Consider the following 15,364-nt stretch of genomic DNA (forward strand, 5'->3'; position numbering starts at 1 on the left):
GGATAACGTGTATTTGGCCTGCGATCGCTTATGAGTTGGCTGTGTGTGCCGACTCGTGATTCGTCCCGTTATTATACAGGCACTGCCGTTAGCATTATCTAGTTCTTCGTGCAAGTGTTCATGAAACTGTGTGTAGGTTGTGTGATTTTGACTGACAAGTTATTTCAAAATGTTGTCGGCGTACTGGCTCTGAGGAGTCGGTCGGTTGGCGTGGAGCAGTGAGGAATTCTCGGAGCGGCGTAGTTTGGCCATTGCTCGCTTGCTGTCTCTACGCGGTGTCGGAGAGTGTGGCGCTATTCACATTGCTACGAGGTCCGTGGCTCACCGACAATGGACACGAAAGTTGAGTTTTGGTTTAACCTACCAGCAAGTCAAGACTGTACACATTGTGTCGTTTGGAGTTCGTTGTCGGCTGTTGGGATATTCCCGCGAGCAACAACGTTGTTTTCAAGTTGGAGTTTCACTGTATTTGGTGATATGAATTGAAGTGTACCAGCGGTATCTTCTCCCTTATGGCCGTTAACGTTCCGGTTACCTGCCCTGGGCTTTGACGTAAATTTCAGCCAGTGCAGTTTCCTCATCGTGTTGTTGCTGTCCAGCACGGTGTGTAGTTTGAGAGCTCCCTGTATGATTGGTTGGGGGCGCCAATATCTTCTACGTTGTTCCGTTGAACTCCCTGTTCTGTCCTGATCGGGTTATATGGAAGTTATCTTGTCGGTGGCTCCGCTGACTGTCGGCCGGTTGGGGTTGTCGTCGGAGCGTAAATGGTTGGCCCGACTGCCTGTCTCACTTAAGCGAGCGTTAGTGTTTGAATTACAGGCCGACACTCGAACATCTGGGCGCCCTTGTGTGGACTGCCTTATTTTTTTAAAAAAATTTGTTCTTGTTGTTGGTACTTGTATGGATTCTAGCCGGTTTTGTGTTATAAATTAGAGTTATTTTACTCTTAAGGCCTTCAGCCTAGTTTAGAGTACTGTTTCACGTAAGCCCTTTGGCATTTTAAAAATTTTTTTTGAATTTTTAAGTCTTCGGCCTTCAGCCGATTTTAATTTAACTTGTTTACTTCAGCCTGACTAAAGAACTTTTTTACGATAAGGCTTGCTTTTTAAATTTCTGATTATGCTTGCGTATTAAGTTATTGGCCTTCAGCCATTTTTAAATTAAAGTGGCTTTCAGTCGGTAATTAAGTCCCAAACATTAGAGCTGTGTGTGTAAAATTTTTTTTGGGCTCTTGTAATGTTTTATCAAATAATAAAGTTGTATGATCGAGTGTAACTGAGAGCCCCTTATTTTGGCCCCTTTCCGCAATTTATTCTATCTGTCCTGTCCTGCGGGTTAAGCAGGGCATTTCACACCTAATCGTATATTCTTGGTATGTTGTAGACAAGGATTAAAAATTGCTTCCTGGTGCACTGATGTGTGTGGCTAGTGGCATTCTTATCTGTGGATTAGGTACGAAATAGTTGTCTGCTGGAAATGTAAAAATGGCAGCATTCGGTAACTGTATTGTTTTAATGGTTTAACGTGATTTAGCATTACGCTTAAACTTGAGTGTTGCCGATCACGAACGTAACTGTACCTTTTCATTAAGTAGTGGTTCCTTTAACCCCCTTACTTCAATAGCTGTTTAGCTAAGGCGGCCGCTTGACTGCTCAGCAAATAATGAATATTTAATGTGGTTAGGTTGGTAATAAGAATGTTGAAAATTTTGGTATATTAACCTGTACCTTATATCATTGTTTACGGCTACAGCTTTGCTGGCTTCAAATGTAAATCTAGTAGTTATCCTGTTACGTTTAACAAGAGTACTGGGCGAGCTCCGCCATAGTAGTCAGTTGAATATTAAGCTTTAATATCTAGATTTTGGCGTGCTTTCGCTATTCAGCCTTAAATGTTAAATTTCCTGAAGCCGTTCTTGAAAGCCTGGATCCAGCAGTACTTTAATTCTGCAAGAGGCTGAATTTCTGTTTATATTGTCTCTTTTAATTTTTTTAAATTTTAAATTTGGAATGTAAATTTTAAATTTTAATTTAAAGAATTACCTGAGCACCAAGAGTGTTGTACGGCTAGCGCCGTGTGTTGGTGGGAGGTATTTTCCTCAATCATTGTGTCCAAGTGCTAATGTAGTTGCATGGGTTACAATTAAAAATATACAGTGTCAAAACATTATGCTGCTTCCGAACCAGGAAACTTATTTCCTATCCTGACCGGCTCTAAGTTCAATTTCTTTTAGACTTGCGAAAGGTCTGTGACAACTGAGCAGTGTAACAAACTTCTAAAATGCTAAAAAATGCTACAGATCCGATCCCATTTACTACAGGGGTGGGAAGCTTCCCAGAAGATCATGCAAATTTAAAATAAACAAGAGCGCGCAATTGATCATCTTTCACTAAGTGATATCTCATGATCACTGTAACAACTTAATTGCCATAAAACATCTAACAAAATGATTTACCCACTGAATGAAGTATGTGAACATTTAATGAACAGACAAGGGATCGCAGTATGGACTATAGTCTTAGCACTGGTGGGTGAGCGCAAAGAAGAACGGATTAAAGCAATGTCGCGAATGCTACCAACAATAGTGAAGAAGAGTAGTGTTTAAAGGAAAGGTATTGGAGAAGCACGAGCGATCGGCAGTACTTTCTCCGATGTGTATGATGGGTGCGACTACTGGCTATGAAATTTATATCTGTGAAACGAAACCCTGATGCAAATGAACTGACTTTGCGCTCCCCTCATACTGCTGGCTCCAACGACAGCACATTCTTACCACTCGTAAGTTGTGCGAGGGTGGAAGACGGCTGTAGTAGTGTCTTAAAACTCGAAGTTCAGCTCAACCTCTGCACTCTGCTCTAAGTTGGAGGTATCTCTGTCTGCAGGTCTGCCTCAAGCCCTGGAATAAGCATCATCTGCGGTGTCCGTAAGTGAAGTGTGTTCTCACTATACTCTCTGAAACTAAGCTGATTCCGCCCACATCAGAATGTTGTCCGCCAGCTGTAGCAGAAATCTGAAGGTCCAACAAGTGACAATTTCATAAAGAAATTTAACAATTTCTTCTCTTCTGGGTTTTGTCATTGTTAACCAATAAAGTGTGGTGTCTCTCCCACTACGTGACAAATTGTCACACACTGCCGACAAAAACCCCTACATGTCTGCACACATGGGAACTCGCTCCTTCTACCAAAACAAAAATTACCAGGAACCAATCAGAAAATCCCCTACTAGAATCTGAAGAAACATTCCAGCAAGGCACATACCTGCATAGAGAACGACTTTCAGCGCCAAACAACTTTATGACACTCCTGTTAACTTCCCTTCCATGAGCCGGCTGAAAGCCCTGCCAAGGGTGCTGCAATAACAGTACTCTCTCACTGTATCAAGAAGAAAGGAGAAAGAGGAAAAAATTAGCAATGCAGTCACTGGCAGTAACGAGTATTGGTTGAAATTTTCGTGCAGACTAAATGATTTGGCGTTATCGACAGTTGGGACCTGCATATTAAATTATAAAACAATTTACGTGACAGTTCGTGTGTAAACTGCTATTAACACACAGCATTTCCATGTCCTTCATGATGATCACTCAATATATGGCACTTATGCCAATTATATACCCTGCCAGGCCTGGTAACAAGACAAAACATGAACGAAACTAATGCACTGTAGTGATCATTCTGCTTGTCACAGAGAATTGAAAGTTGGATCTTTTACATACCCGCTGATGATGTGTACGTGTATTGACTGACATTCGATTGTGTCTTCTCAGTGCTTCAGTTCTTTGTCAAACAGTGCATGTACAGTGTTAGGATGTGCTACCTAATTCTTACGCTCAATGAACTGACATCGATGACTCTGAAATGTAAAGCTGAGCCACATCTGCATATTTACTCATAGGCGAAAGCAGAATGAATAGATTGACCAGCTATGTCGGAAGACCGCATCCTTGACTTAAATCCGTGTTAATCCGTTTCCATTACCAAGTGCAACGTCAAAAGTATCTCGCTGATGCCTTTATCCCTCTTAAAGCCAAAGTGACTGTCATATATTGTACCCTTTACATCCTTTCCCAGTAAATCTTTTACAATAGCCAGCAGCTCGTGGTCTTGAGGTCAGCGTTACTGATTCTCGATCACAGGGCCAGAGGTTCGATTCCCGACCGGGTCGCGAATCTTCTGTGCTCGGGACAGGGGGTGTCTCTTGTTTTCATTATCATCGGTGCGCATGTCGCCGAAGTGGCGTCAGGTAACAAGACTTGCCCCAGACGGCTGAACATCCGGCATGGGACTCCTGGCCAGTAATACCATACACACATTTATTTTTTTTACCACCTCCTGCCTGACCATTACATCCAGCCAGAGACTTCCCCATCCTTCCAGGTCTTAGGTAACATCTTTTCCTGTCCATGACACGGCTCCTCTTGTCCCTGAAGCATGATCTCGCTTTTATAACTTGAACCCCTGGTCTAAAAAATCTGGAAAATAACTAATCAGAAACATATGCCCGTCCGTAGCATCTACATCTACATGGATACTCTGCAAATCACATTTAAGTACCTGGCAGAGGGTTCATCGAACCACCTTCACAATTCTCTATTATTCCAATCTCGTATAGCATGCGGAAAGAATGAACACCTATATCTTTCCGTACGAACTCTGATTTCCCTTATTTTATCGTGGTGAGCGTCCCTCCATATGTAGGTCAGTGTCAACAAAATATTTTCGCATTCGGAGGAGAAAGTTAGTGATTGGAATTTCGCGAGAAGATTCCGCCGCAACATAAAACGCATTTCTTTTAATGATTTCCAGCCCAAATCCTGTATCATTTCGCGATAATACAAAATGTGCTGCCTTACTTTGAACTTTTTCGATGTACTCCGTCAGTCCTATCTGGTAAGGATCCCACACCGCACAGCAGTATTCTAAAAGAGGACGGACAAGCGTAGGGTAGGCAGTCTCCTTAGTAGGTCTCCTTAATAGGCAAGTCACTTTCGAATAGCTGAAGTCTCTTCTTATGTGAAAAGCAGCTTCTTTTGCCGCTATGGGTCACTAACTACAAACGCTACACACATAAACCACTTCAAGACAGTACCTCTGCCCCAGAGGAGTATGTGGTTTTTAAAATGATTGAAATTGTTTTATTTGGTTTATTTATTCACAATTATGATAAAAATGTTTAATTCTGAATAATGTTTCATTAAGACATTTTTGATAACATCTCGATAACTGTGCGAACCCAAGTCTGCTAATTTCCAAGGGTTTGGGATAATACTCAGAGTAAATCACGTAAGTTCAGAGTGATCATGAAGAAATGAGTCAGTAAAGGATAGAACTACTGAAGGCAACACATAGAATTATGGAAGATAGTACTTCGTACCTCTTGTGGAATTTGGAAGCAAACATTTCATAACATGTAAGACCAATCGTTAGAACGAAGCTCTAAGATATAACTTATTTGACTTTCCCTGCATCTCACGCAGGAGCGGCTCGGTCGCACCATATTATTGTTGTTGGTGGTAGAAATGCTGCGACGTCAATTTGCGATCCTTCCTTCACGGGTGGCGTCATAAAGACAAGCTCTGCGACGCAGCCAGGTGGAGAGAAGAATTAGATGAATTCTCTAGATACTGTGCGATGGCATCCGCCAAGGAAGTCTTCCTTCAACGCGCTTTCGTTACAATCTTGCACTGACTAGCTGGTTTCTATCTCCTGTGAGCTCCGACCACTAAAAAGGCGTCTCTGAGAGTGCAGGCCTCTTTCCTGGACTAAAACTTCCATATGAACGAATGTCGGTCCTTCTTATATTCTTCAACACAGTTTTAGTCTAAGAGCTCCACATTCAGCGGCCTCTTACGGTTCCCAAAGACGTGGGGCTTTCTTTTCTAAATGTAATCCAAAAATCCCCCAAACTCTTTTAACAAAATAATGTAATTTCACATAAGCAAAGAAAATATGGATGTAAATAAAAAAAAAAAAACATCACGTGATTCCTTGGCTGAAGACAGATTACCTCTTGCAAGCTATAGCAAGGCTCGCTCTCCCCCCTCAGTGAAGGGAATGAAATGTGCTGAAAAATAATGAAATAAAATGAACAATAAAAAATTGTCTGTCCCGTGCTGCTTTGTACTGCCTTTACCGTAAGTCGTTTCTCCTTCTGGCAGACAATAGTGCTTTCTGCTAACGCTCCTCCTCACTCGATCTCATAAAACGTGTTTGCAAGTGCTTGCAACAGGAAGTTCTCCCTGCTGCAGAATTTGTCCAGAGGCGCCGCAGGGCGTCAAATAAGGCTCTGCCATTCCCTAGCCATTGCATGACCGCCATCCGGCGTAGTCCCTTTCCCGAAGAAACACAATCGGACGCCTGCTGCCTCAGAGTTCAGTGCACTGGCTGTGTCATCTACTTTGCTTCCGAAACATTTCTTTAGTTCGCAATAGCAGGCAAATCCATATTTATAGTACTGCAAGTAATGATCACTCATACATTTAAGATCAATGAATTACACAAGTTGAGAGTGGGTCTGTAACTTGACTACCGTGAATCTGCACATCTTGCAGGTCCGCTCCGAAAGACGTGCCCCCAAAACAAGGGCATACAACCTGTATCCTTGCTGCTGTCTCGATTCCGCGAGCTCCCAGTAGCTTCTGAAAGATGTTTAAACATTCCTTCTACTGGTCAGTAAGGCTCAGGAAGGAAATTCAGGTATTCTCGTTGGTCTCTTACTTCTCCGAATAATACCTCTTCTCTAAAAAGTACTGTGTCCCTCAATTTTCCGCTTATTTATTTCCACCAGGTACTGGAAAATACCCACTGTCATGGGATCTCATCTGTTCCATGCCAGACGAAGTAAATTCCACCGGAAGTTGGTCTCCTAACAGCAAAAAGTACAATCCCATAGAGTGGGCGGGAGTGAGACGCCTGTACGCTTCTCCCTCCATTTCGTATAAACGTAGAAGATTTTTACGGAGGGACGCTTCTGGGGAAAAACATTTCTGGGCAACTTGGGTCTCTTGCTGGCATGAGAGGACTCTCACTGGTTCAAAATGGTTCAAATGGCTCTGAGCACTATGCGACTTAACTTCTGAGGTCATCAGTCGCCTAGAACTTAGAACTAATTAAACCTAACTACCCTAAGGACATCAGACACATCCATGCCCGAGGCAGGATTCGAACCTGCGACCGTAGCGGTCGCTCGGCTCCAGACTGTAGCACCTAGAACCGCACGGACACTCCGGCCATCACTCTCACTCGTAGCATACAGGCGCGCTAAGACTTGGTTTCCCGTCTAGCAGTGTAGCACAGCTTGCTGTACACAGCAGGGCCCTGTAAGACGATGGGGTAACATAACAGGCCCAATCAACTTATTGTCTAATGTGAGACACGAGTTCATCCGAGAACATACAGTGTTCCAATAACTTGCAGGCATACTGCCGGGCGACGTCGTCGACAACCGCCGGTATTCCGACAGGAGGCCAACCTGTCACTTACGAGGCACAGCTGCAGCAAGTAACGCTGCGCAAGCGAATTTAAGCTCTTGGTTTGCAGAGATACTCCGGAAGGATAACACACACACACACACACACACACACACACACACACACACACACACACACATACACACATTCTAAACACTGGCGCCACTACACAACCACAAATGGCCGACCCCAGAAATTGTTTATAGTGGAAATTAATATAAAACGGGTTAGGTGACTTTAAATCCACGTTTTGACGAGGGAGAGAGCAGGATTCTACGCAGAATTTAAGCAGAAAACCTCAATCTCCATCTACAAGATTACTTGCTAATTTAATCTCGAGTGCTTCCTTAATAACAAGATCCCAGTAACTGGAAGTGCTTTCTAGAATCTCAGTGTTGTTATGTTCCGTAGAATTGCTGGTGTGCAGGGAATGTTCTGCAGCAGTCCTTTTGGTCGGTTGTTGTTAAGTGTGTGTGACTCTTATGCGCAGTACACCGGTCCTCCACGGTCCTCATAGTCTGACCAGTATTGACCAACATTGACATGCCACAAGTACAATAAATCCAGCAGACAGCCGTTTTAGGCAAACCATGATCATCCTTAACGGAACCCAAAAGGACCCTAATCTTAGACGCTGGTCGGAAAACACATTTAACATCATTTTCCGCAAAAAACCTGTCTTTTGGGGAATGCTGCCTGTGTGTGGCAAAAAGCGTTAGACTTAGGTGCCACCTCGGTATTAACATCACTCACCAAGTACACGGTTGATCGATAGCGCAACGCACATCTGATCTGTCCACTCTGACGGAAGGGGATTTCAGGATGGACTAACTCAGCTGACACACTCTCAGGGCGTGAAATGACGTAGGTCCTGTGAAAAAAGAAACGATGTACCTCTTCACAGTGAGCTGGACAGCGACAACTGTCAGTGAAATCAGTATGAAAGGCTTCCTAGAAACAGCATGTCCCAACGTACAATCAGCCTTCCTCCTGAGCAACGGTTCAAAGACGGGAAGGCTGCCATCCATTTCCACCTCCATCGTAAAACGAGTATTCTGGTAGATTAAATTCAGGTGATCTAAAAGGTCATTCATATTGTCGCCACCATGAGGCCAAACAACAAGAAGTTTTTAAAACCGCTGACTCCAAAGCACATTTCTCGAAGTCTTTCATAAACAAATTTGCAATAATAGATAACAACGGGCATCCCATCACAATTCCATCCGTCTGCTCATAGTGATGATCATGGAATGAAAAGTAAGCGGAACCCAACACGCATCGAAATAGTTTCTCAGTTCAATACGAAACATATCCTCAACTAAAGGATCATAAGTGAAGAGAGAGACCACATCAATACTATATACGATAGCAGAGAAGTTCAGACGCATTTCCTCTAGTCGACGTAATAATTTCGCCGAGTTTTTAATGTGATGCTCCCACCGACCAACTAGTGAGCAAGACGTTTTGCTTGACGATATGTCAGAGTATCTACTTTACTGACAACCGGATGTAGAGGAACCCCTTCTTTGTGGATGTTCGGAAGGTCCCTATAACACACGGGGAAACGGACAATAAGTATGAAGACTCATGTCTCCTACGGAAAGGAACTTTCCTTCAAGAGGCTCTCAGTCTTTCTCTCAACACTTTTTGCGGTGTCAGCACCTATCCTGCGATCTGGCAAATGCCTGGCAGTTACAGAACACAATTCTCAGTCTGCGATCATGAACTACCGTCCAGTCAGTTCCAAGAAAAAGCCGACATTTTTGAAACAATCATTAAGTGAAGTCGAACAGCCTTGAAAACGAAATCCAACAGCTGACGAGTGTAATGGATTCTTTCACAAACAAGAGCGAGGCTAACGCGTTGCTTTATGCGATTGGCGGCAGAAGAATTAATATGATGCATAACTTTGGCAAATCTTGGAACAATATTTTGATCACATCACTTGATCAAATTATTGTTCCAACATTTGCGAAGGTCTTATGTCTAACGTCTATCATACCACACCACACAATTACAAAGAAGTGGTCTTGAAGCGACAAAATTCCAATCGTCTACCGTAACCTACTTTTTGAAGGTGCTGAATCCTCTGTAAGGACTGGGGATAGAGTCCGTGCAAATGTATTGTGCGCCTTATTGTTGTACATGGAACAGCGATACGTATAGAAATTCTGCTTGTGCTTGTAGATGGGCTATGTTCTTCCAGTGGAACTATGTTTTACTTCACTCACGCTGAGTGCAATTGTAAGTCCTTGAGACATGCGAGTAAAGTGTTGAAACATCGAAAAACGTAAAACCTATTGATCACTGATATGATCTGCTTTCAAAGCAGCTTAGATGATATCGAATATTCGAGTGAGTTAGTGTCTATTTTTAATTGATTACTTCTAAAGAAGTAATATGTAACTTAGATAAAAAATAAAACAAGCGCCATTTGCAGTAAATTGGCAATGAATAGACAAGACTAAATACGGCTTTTTTCCTTCAATAATAACATGCTCTAATGCTTAATGTAATTGAATACAATTGCAGCTGTACTTTCGGTCTGTTTACTGCACTGATAGCGGCATTCCGGTAGACAGGGAACGGGTTTCAAACAGATAGGAACTTTGTTCGCTGTTGAGGCGTTTTTTGCTTGTTTTGCTGCCTATCTCGCCAGCTCTGCAGGTGCCCCTGCCATTTCCTTCTAAGGAGAATAATTCACTTCTTGCGTTACCGGGCGCCGTATGGAATCCCACTGTGATAAAAAGCATTGAGAAACCGGTTGAGTGTTGGTAGCGACATTTCCTGAGAAGCAGGCAGCTAGAGTTGTTCATAGTACAAAATGAGGGACTACGACGTCGATCGATCTTATCTGCCTGGGTAGATAATTTGTAAGTCAAGGGTAATGAGTCCGTATTACATTGTAACCATTTTTAATATATTATCTGGTAGAATCTCTGTTACATGGAGGGGGGAGGGGGAAGCGGCGATGGCTAAGAACAGAATTTCCACTCGTCTAAATTACACCTGGCGAATGCTGCAGTGACTGCTTCAGCGGAGTCATGGCCGATTCCAAAGACATCGTTGTCCAACTAGTGTTCCATCTGTTATAACCTCGACATCGATGAGAAGTTACGGTTTAAAATTCGTTTCTAGAAGTCTCTCAGAGTAGCTTCCTCTTCTTCTTCTTCTTCTTCTCTTCCATTACTCTGCCCCTTTACTGATTTCGCTTTCCGTTTGGTTTATAATTTAGTGCTTGTTCTGTTAGTCCCAATTCTCGTATGCTGCCGTATGCTACAGTCATTTTACTATGATTTGTAAACATGTTAACTGAATGTATTTCCAGCTTGGTTCTGATGTCTTTATTTCTTATCACATTCTTCCGACTGTAGCCGAACGTGAAACTGAAGTAACAGTCAAAGTTTAAATTCCATCGCTGGGTATAGACTATGAAATGAAGGGGATTCACGGTTGGTTGCGACATGTAATTACTTCAAAAGCAAAATTCACCGAATAAGCGTTCTTGAAACTTGTAGCTAAATTAGGAAAATCGAGGTTCCGCACGGATTTGCGTCTGATAGTGAAATAGCTGTGTGGATTATAATCTCATAAACTGTTCCTCCATATAACCAAATTTCACTATGCAGTCGCATTCTATTTCTCGTTTATGATCGCAATGTATGTTTAGTTCACAATGTTTACAACACAGATATAACTAAAACAAACCTATGACTGATATGTGCTGTAGTTACGAATACCCAGCCGCGTTTACGATTACGGTATAACTTGAAAACGAGGAACGATAATCATTCCTTGAAGTTTAAGAAGAAAGCAGAGGCATCCCTCGGTGACGGTGAAAACAAAGAATCTTCACATTCCGATCTATATCTCCGCATCTCGTCATGCGTCTCAAAGAAAAGCGGTGCTGAAGACTAAATCTGTACAGCTTATGCGCGGCGGGACAAAGAAGATTTAGGAACCTGTACTCAGAATACAAACTGAATGGATAAAGAAGATTTGGTGAACGAATGTTTATCCCTTTTTCGGTGCCTGTTGCTGTTATAGAATATATTAGAGACTGACAGTGAATAAACAAGTAAAAAGTCACACTCAATATATTTTCGTAGAAGAACCCGGAGTTTGTTTCAGTAAGCCCAGCTGACCCGATCCGCGTACCAGCACGTGCTGGGTGACTGACTGCTACCTCTCTGCAGTAGTGCTAAGCAGTCGCCACTGAAGTACTGGTTGTTCTTCTTTTCTTACTGTCTGTGTTAAGCGTTATATTTGAACGAAATATAGCACTAGACTTATTTGAGGTCGCTATACCAAATGGACACATAATACTTTTAAAAAAACATTTTGTTTGTAACGAGAAACAAACATACGTTTCCATTAGTAAAGTCCTGTAGCATGAATAAGCGGGGAGACTATCGACTCTGGGCTCACACGAAACACGGGGGGAGCGGTACCTTTTTGGTCTGTCTTCATCCACTCAGTATAAAAACAAAAAGGCCCTGACCGCTTTAGGAGGACTATAAACGTTATCCATTAAAACTGGAACACTAGGGAGGACAATAAATAGCGATATTATACTTACTGTGCGTACACAGTATAGTGAAAAAAATACGTGATTAAATTTGCTGGCGATTTGAGGGCGGACACGAAGCGAGATATTACTCAGAGACTTCATCTCTGGCAGCAACAGAGTCTCTAACCCGGCCTGACACAGAGGCAAACTGAGCTGAGATGACGAAAACGGACACGCCAGATAATGCTGCTCCAACATTACGCCAGAGCTCCTCAATCGTAGTGCACGGCGAGTTATTGCGTGACAAAAAAATGGCTCTGAGCACAATGGGACTTAACATCTGAGGTCATCAGTCCCCTAGAACTTAGAACTACTTAAACCTAACTAACCTAAGGACATCACACACATCCATGCCCGAGGCAGGATTCGAAGCTGCGACCGTAGCGGTCACGCGGTTGCAGACTGAAGCGCCTAGAACCGCTCAGCCACTCCGGCCGGCTATTGCGTGACAATCTCCTAGTAGCCCAGGAGCAGGTGTTTACAGTAGGTGATAGGTCAGGAGAACGTGCTGGCCAGGGCAACAGCCAAACGTCCTCTGAAACTAGGTAGCTCAGGATGTTGCGAACACCTCTATCACAAGGCACAGCCATCGACTTTAACATGTCCGAAACATACCTATTGCTGCACAAATCACCGGCGACGCTCTCCAAAGGTGATCGTGCTATGTAACCTATACCACCACGCCAGTGCTGCGTTGGGCGATGATGAGGAATATAATTTGAATGCGTCCACCGAGATGCTGTATGCAGAAGTGAGATTTGTTTGGAAAGATGACGCGGTGCCGCCACTGCGACCTGTGCCGTCATTGGTCGCGCCACTGTCGGTACACCTCTCTCTGCTACCGCATCGACGGAAACCTCAACATTGGTGGCCGTGCACACAGTCTGTAGTGCTCTAGCCATCACTGCACTGTCTGTGTGGATGCAAGAAATTCCCTTTCCTAACTCAGTGCACGTGACGTGGTTGTATGATCCTGCACGCTAGTCGCACAGGATCACGTAGACCCTGCACGTTGTTGAAGATGGTTTTCCTGGACCAATCGATTCCATATTCGCACGACAGTTGTCGGATGCTGATCGACTGAAGCATAAAACTTATCCAGTTTCGATCACGGCTGAAGTGAAGGTATAAGAGGCGGTTAAATGGTTTCTATTCGAAGAGCGTACAGTCCAGAATCGGTATGCCAATCAGGCAAAATCACAATGAGCATTGAGGCACCAGATTGAAGATATCTGTTTGGTGAAACACCATGTCCTGCTGCGTCAAGAAGCCCGGATAAACTGTCTGCTGTACATTCTCGTCCGGCAGCAACCGTCGGTCCGTCATTCTCTTTTTTAACGGACTGTAGGCGTGATAATCGCATCGGGCGAGATCAAGACTACAGGGCGGATGCTCGAGAGTCTCCCACTCAAGTTGGCGTAACTTCCGCCAGACCGATCAACATCTCGTGTCGAACCGCAACTAGCTAGGATTTTGGCGCGCCATTCTACAGCGGTGGTTTTCGACAGAAATGCTACCTCTTTCACATTCTTCATTCTCCGATGGATGTCTATCGGTGTTTGTCCTTCGGCAGCCAAGAAAAGTATAACAACACTTGGTCCTATATGGATGCATTTGGTGATAACATAGCGATAGGTCACGTTTCCGCTGAAACTTCTTGATTTAAATGTGTGTGACTGTACTTAAATTGCTGAATAACTGAGAAGATGAATCTTCTGCGTTATTTGATTCTGAAACAGCTGAGTAAAACTGAACGTACTGAGTCTACTTTCCCTTTACTTTTTCTTATCATGTAAACACTGACCAACAATATTCTAGCGCAAGGCAATCTGACTGCTCAAAAAAATTTCAACCTGACTCCAAATAATTAATTCAAAAGAATGGTCCCTACTAAAAATAAATCTTAACAATAACCTATACATTTCATTCAGCACTTACCTCACAAAAATCTTCATTACGCGAACTACTGGTATAGCGTCAACACTGCCAGCTAAATAAAAGATTCTAACTACTAAAGCCACTAACTACTAATAGGCATGAGGTTAGCAAAGGGAAGGTATTGTTGCAAACAAAATAATGTATTTTTTACCTTAATAATGTGACATCCAGTTCAAACACGAATATAAATCGTCATTGACATCCTGTACAAAGATATATAATCATGAATAAGTTTGAATCTCCAAGTCGGATACTTCCAGATCGTTAGCCTTCGCTAACACTAAGACCTCTACCATCCATCAACGCTAATTCTCACATTTTACATGCTTCACTGCTGGCTGTTCACCTCCAACTGTCCAACAGTACTTCCATCGCTGCTGGCGACTATCTTCCAACAACGAGTCCAACCAGCCACAGAGTCTCTTACAAAGAAAGCGCAGTCAGAGATCCAATGCAAAGCGCTACACAGTGCTGCCAACACAGAAACAGTCCACTTACACCGCATTTACCGTAAGCACGACGGAAACACACGAATTCCACAGTAATCCCTTGTCTATACGTCGGTGCTTATATACCCACATCGTAGTCGCGCTACGTTGCATATACGCTGTAGCAATGCCCTCAAACAGAAGCTTGTTCATAGCCTCTTATACACTGATAGAAAACAATCACAACACCAGGAAGGAGTTATGCGATATAAACAAAAGTAAATAGGCGTGTTTCTACATCTGGAAGATGATGTGTATACAAATTTCGCACCAACTGCGTAAGAGTGACGCTAGTCACGCCACTACGAAGACGCAAATCAGGTTTGCTTATAATACTCGCAGGAACGATCGTGAGCGTTAGTTACCTTTGAGAATGGCCTTGGTAAGCTGATGTTAGTCAAGAATGTCTTTAAGGCGACAAATACCTTACTGTGTTTGAAGGAGGTCGTGTAATAGGGCTACGAGAAGCTGGACGTTCCTTCTGCGATATTACGGAAAGATTTGGCAGGAATGTAGCCACTGTACGTGATTGCTGGGAACAGTGATCACGGGAATGTACGGTCGGAAAGAGACTGGGCTCCAGACGGCCACGAGGTGCTACCGAGACAGAAGACTATGGTGTTCGGAGTATGGCTCTGGTGCGTCGTATTGCATCTGGAGCAGGAATTTGAACAGCAGTTGGTTACACAGTGACCCAATGAACTGTTACAAACCGGGTACTTCAACGATAGCTCCGAGCCAGCCGTCCTGTAGCGTGTATTCCACTGACCCCAAACCACCATCATTTTCAGCTTCACTGGTGTCAAGCAAGAGCTAATTGGGGTGCAGGGTGGAGGTCTGTTGTGTTATCTTATGAAAGCCGGTTCTTCCTCTGTGTGTTGGTTAGAAGGACGCCAGCAG

This window comes from Schistocerca serialis, chromosome 1 (assembly GCF_023864345.2).
Source record: "Schistocerca serialis cubense isolate TAMUIC-IGC-003099 chromosome 1, iqSchSeri2.2, whole genome shotgun sequence".
Classification (NCBI taxonomy): Eukaryota; Metazoa; Arthropoda; class Insecta; order Orthoptera; family Acrididae; genus Schistocerca; species Schistocerca serialis.